Source organism: Etheostoma cragini, chromosome 24 (genome assembly GCF_013103735.1).
Source record: "Etheostoma cragini isolate CJK2018 chromosome 24, CSU_Ecrag_1.0, whole genome shotgun sequence".
Classification (NCBI taxonomy): Eukaryota; Metazoa; Chordata; class Actinopteri; order Perciformes; family Percidae; genus Etheostoma; species Etheostoma cragini.
Genome location: NC_048430.1, coordinates 1,910,303 through 1,916,349, shown reverse-complemented (window position 1 = coordinate 1,916,349; position 6,047 = coordinate 1,910,303).

Genomic DNA, 6,047 nt, shown 5'->3' with positions numbered 1-6,047 from the left:
GATCTGAGATTTGCAGTAAGACTGTGTGTGTGATTTTACAGACTGCATTAAGTTGTAAAACCACCACTGATTTTGGCTTTAAAAGCAGATACAAATAAATCACAAACAAAAAATCCCTCTTCCACATTGCAGAAGAAGAATGTGTGATATGTTATGTCTGATAAACAAATCTTTTATTGCTGTAATTCATTTTAAGCAACATCAACAGATGACAAAAGTGGCAGATGCCTCAGATCTGACAGTGAACTTGTTAAGCTGTTTGTTTTATCTGTTACCAAGAAGCAGAAGATTATCATAAGATTGTAAATTGTGGTCATAACAGTTAGTGGATGGTACACATTCATAATGTGATATTAGTCTGTTTAGATGTCTTAGTCCATTTACTACAATACCATGTTATATTTTACGACCATATCCCAAAGCATCTTACCATTTTTTTAAATGGATTTCCAGCCTCATACTTTACATTGGAAAAACAAAATCACATTTACAGTTTTGCAGTTTCTTTTATTCCCAATACAGATTCTGATACCTAAACTTGCGTGTCGGCCGATACCGAGTACTGATCCAATACCAGTATGTCTTATATTTATTATGTTTTAACAGCTGTATGCTACTATCCCTGTATGGATGTGATATGGTTTCTTTCTTTGTTGTCAGTCTGCCTCAGGTTAACTCTCAAACAATGAATGCCACAGAACTTCCTTTTATTATCTAGTTTGACAGTCAGTTATAACAGAAAAAGAACATAAAATAAACCACTTTAACGTAGATTTTCTTCAGGGCTTGGTTATGTGGTATTGGATCTGTGCATAAACTCGTGTAATTTACAGTAACAGGTACAGTAACATTAATCAAAGAAGAAATTTTGGATGCAACATTGTTCCAGAACTGACCAACAGGAGAGTACTCCCACAACATGTGGAGATTTGTACCTTGAGCTTTAATTGGGCAGAAAGTGCATAAAGGACTGTTCACTATTTTCATGTGGTGCATTTTCACAGGGGTGAGATATGTTCTATGAAGAAATTGTAGTGAATCTGCTGATGGTCTGGATTGCGAGATACTTCTGGAATGTTAGACCATACATCAGGCCAGTCAAGATTGACACTCAGCCCTAGGCAATCGCGTGCCCAGATCCTTTCAATAGGAAGGGCAGAGCGGCCAGATATCACTAAGAACTGATAAAGCCTAGATACCATACCACAGTTTTTAGGCTGCACAGTAAATAACTTCCGAATAGGATCGATGGGCAAAGGTTTCTGCCAAGGGACAGAGTATGCCTTGAGTGCCGACCTTAACTGAAGGTAAAAGAAAAAAGAGGAACGTGGTAGAATTAATGCATTTTTTCAGAGAAGAGTAACAAGCCCACCTCACCAAAAATGTCTTTTAGACAAACAACTCCCCTTGTTCCCACTGTGGAGCTGTTACCGGCCTCCCACCAATCAAAAGTGCTGTATTATTGAATTATGGGGGAAAAGTGTGCCGGTTACAAGCTGTATGACAGCATGTTTCAGCTAATCTCCAAGTTTTTATAAGATGAGAGTTGTTGTCATATCTTATATTGATGTAGGAGGATGATATTGCACTGAGAATTTGGGAAAACACTCTTCATTCCTTACACAATGCTGCAGTGATGTGCACACAGTTTGTTTGGTTCTCTGTTACTCCCCCACATGAACATTTGTAAACCGAATAAAACACAACAAGCAGGCATATTTATCATAGAGCACATAATTGCAAAATTGGAGCATAGCATGGGGATTGTACCAATTCATAACACAAACTAACAATAACTCCATGGGTAGAAGCAGCAATTTAAGGGTTAAAACTGGTTGGCAGGTCACACAGGTAATGCCATTTATGTGGGCAAGACTTCCTTTATCACCCCAGTACATGACAGTCATACAATGAATGGTCATCAGGAACTATAGTGCTGTAGGCATGGCAGCCAGGCAATAAAACACCACTGGACCGTTTGTTACATAGAGCTGTAAATGTGTTTTTTTTTTTAAACTTATTATTCATTATTAAGTACCCTAATTCCTAAAACAAGGTTTATAGAATCCCCCATAACAAGACCTCTTTTTGACTGAATTCTAAAGAGCAACATCACTTACAGCCATCTGCTAGTAAATCTTTTTATCCTAAGGGATTTTCCATATTCAACTCTGCACCTCAACATTTACATCTGATGCCCAACATTAATACCAGTGCAAAAAGTAGTAAAAATATTTGTATGTTACAGCTCTGTTATAGGTGCCTAAAAAGAACGACAACACCATCATGTCACATCTTACCTGTGTCTTTGAACACATTGTGAGTCAGAATGGATTCATCAGCAATCTCTAAAAACTAAAAGGACACTTGGAGGGGTTTGTCTGTTGTTTGATTTACTCACTTTATTGTCACAAGAATCTTCTCTCCTTTTGGGGATAAGGCCATCAATCACTCTGACTTTCACACTTTCTATCTGCCTCTTTCTCTATTTTTTTTCTTCTTTGTATTTGATCTTAGTCGATGCAAAGATGGGTTTGTTTTTCAGGCCAGACTTCTCTCTACCTGCATCTACCAAAACAGCACCTGTCAAATATAAGTTAATTTAAGAGTTAATGAGACCCATTTTATGGATTTATACCAACCAAAGTCATACCAATATGAATAAAAGTAAACATAAAACAGCTGAGCTACATTGATTCTTTTTTCCCTTTGAGATTGTCAAGGTGAGATAAGCTGTAGCAAAAAATGTCAATTTAAAGGAATTGTAATCTACCTACAAATTATGTGCCTGCTTTTCATTTGGCCTTTGCAGCAATCAGTAATTATTGGCTGTGTGTACTGTAGTTGTGTACTACAGGGACAAATGTCACTGAAATTGCTCCCGGAGATAAATGTTGCCAGGATGCCTGCTAAAGAAAACTAATTAACTCCAGTACATATGGCATTGTATTGCTGTGGCGTTCTATATATCAGATGGTGACTGGACAAATGAATGCCTGTGTCCTAGCAGGGTGGCACCACCGTTTCATTTTCTTCATGAATATATCAGAAACAAAACAGGCTGTATGGTCAGATTAGATGATCTGACAAACGTAAAAAGGTAAAACCAAACAAGTTTTATGTTAACAGCTGTGGGAGAGAATAATTTGATTGAAGCATTTATTATTCCTGCAAAGGAGGATACAGCACACTCTTTTTTTCTTAGTTTGTCTGTCTGTCAAGATATTAAAAGGATGGTTTAAAACAAGTAAATTTTCATGAATTTTGTTGGTCAGATACATGGGCCTTGGTGCAATGAAGAATACCTTACATTGTACATATGAATTCTGATATCAGAAGTTGAGCATTCTGCAGTCTATAAACCAAATCACTGTGACGTGCCAACACAAAAATCCCTTCTGGGTGGACAAATGGCTGTTGATTTTAAGATATGTGAAATTGGCAACTTGTTTATTTCTGTTAGTTTCAGCCGTAATTGTACATTTAAAGATATATAGTTGAATATGGAGGTCCACCCTATCTGACGTTTCTGTATTTTCTTTAGTCTGTGAACCGACATGTGAATTAGGTCTCCAATCTAATGTTAGTGAAAGTGTTGTACATGAAAGCATCAAACATGCATTTTAGATAACTGAGATGAGAATATATCCAGTTGTTCCTTCTCTCTGTATGCTGAGTAACGTTAAATTGTATGTAAAGGACACAGCAGTTTTTTTACCTGAAAGTTATTGTAAAGAAACATTGTGATTGTGTTTACTTTACAGCAGATGCAGTTTAACTGGCTTGGTACTGCAAAACTGATGATCTCCTCAGCAGTACTTTGTGTGTAGTGCTAATTAACAAATGTTAGCATCCTATAACAAGCCTAACTAAGGTTTTGTTCATTCTTCACTGCAGACAGCTGCAGGCTTGTACACAGACAGCACACACATACATGCTTGTCCTCTTTTTTAGGATTGGTATCCACTCTATTCAATATATGTGCTCATCTATTTCATACTATTTTCTTGCAATATGTACTAACACACATGACCTGATTTGACTTTTTTTTCACTTAGTGTGAAAGTCTAACAAGTGCTAGAGTTATGGAGTTAAGTATACAAATGTAAAAAAAACAACAACAAAATGAGGTGATGCCATTGCAGTTTAATGCTGTCCTCCTAAAGCAGGCACCCTGTGCTGGGAATCATGGGAAGGTGGTGGTGCTTATAACATTTCCAGAGGGCTTTTTCTCGGTTTGGCATCCCCAAGGTGAACATCCTATTAACCCCTCAATGTTCGTGCAGACACAGATTGGTTCATTAGGATGCCAATGGACCAGGAGGCTTTTTGGAAAGATACACAAACACACGCATGGATCTCTCTCTCAATCTTACACACACAGACACACGCACATGCACATGCACGCACAATGAACATTATGGTGGCTGCAGTTGGCAGCCTGTTCTCTCTCAACAGCTCTAAAAGGTTTAAAGGCAGATCATTGATCCTCTTGAATAGAAGATATTTACTGTATATCTATGGGAGGGGTGGTAGTAGTAGCTCTGGGTATGTCTGGTGATCATCTGTATTTTTCTTCCTGTCAACAAAGCCCATGAAAAAACCAAGAACAACAATTTATTAATCTTAGCCTATTGTCTGTGCAGCCAGAGTCTGATATAGCCTATTCCTCTGTGCCACGTATCTTCATTGTGCCAAAACGCTATTTAAAACAGACCACTGAGCCCCACTGTTGCACTTTAGTCTATTTTGAGTCAATAACATTATCCTGCTACTGTAATTACTCACTGGCGCCCCAAATTCCTGGCTTAAAATACTCTCCAACAATTGCACTTTATAATCCTGTTTGAGTGACATTTCCTAAAAAAACTACAGTGTCCAGCTAGTTAATTTAGCATTTCTTAAAAAAATTAGAACTATGTATTCATTAATTGTTTTTAAGTATTTGCATCCTCAGGAGGAACAAATGGGCATGAGATGAGAGCAGAGACAGGCTGAGAGGTTTGAAAGTACTGACAGATGGACTAGGGCATTGTTTTGTTTTTTATTATTTATCTTTTTGCACATTATTGAAAAATGCTGCCATTTTAAAACATACATTTTTACCAGCCACATTTTTAAGACACACTCTATCTAACAACGTTCATATAAAAACCCTGTGCAGGAGAGGTAAAAGCTACAAAGACTAACATAAACACGATTACATTATACACCCAATAATGGTAATAATGCTGGTTTGGGTCTTTTCATTGAATTTGTTGACAAAGAACAGTCCAGAATAATGCCTGCCTTCTGCTTTAAAGGTCCAATATGTAATACTGACAGCTAGCATTTAAAAGGTTCTGAAATACTGAAAAGACTCATCCCTCCTCACCAGCGTCAGAGTTCTCGGAAGTTGCCAGGTTGAGATGCTAAATTCAACGTCACACAATATCAATGTTAGCTTGATGCTAGTCTGGCATTGGCAGACATTACTCAACAGCACAGCGGAGTTGCCAGGTGCTGCTGTGTTGACGGTTATAAAAGCCCATGCTCTCGTTCATCTTACTGTCCAACACATTATAACATTGAAGCTTGCAATGGCAATGTTAGCCTTAATAACATAATATAAGGTTGCAAACCAACAATTCAGGCTATGGGTTTTTTTGCCAAAGTGTGTTTTGTTAAATTGCATGTTCCCATCATCAGGAAGTCAAACTTGCGTATATATGTCATGGATCCTACATAAGCCGTTAGCATTCATTAGTATGGCGGTTTTAGCACCAGTAAGGATCACTTCACCGGCTGTGTCTAAATTTTTTTTGTGAGTACCTAACTTGAATACTCTATATCATTTAATGCGAGCATTGGATTGTTAAAATTAATGAAAATGACAATGCCTGAATCAAGGTCCACCCTTACCTGTTTAGGAGGTGTCTTTTAAGGCTCTAAGCTGTCTCCATCTTTTAAATGCATCTCCAATATTTACACGTGTTTTTTTAGGGCGTGTAAAATGAATCTATCTCCATTGATCCCGTTCTTTTTTGTGCTGCTTCCATGGCTGTAAC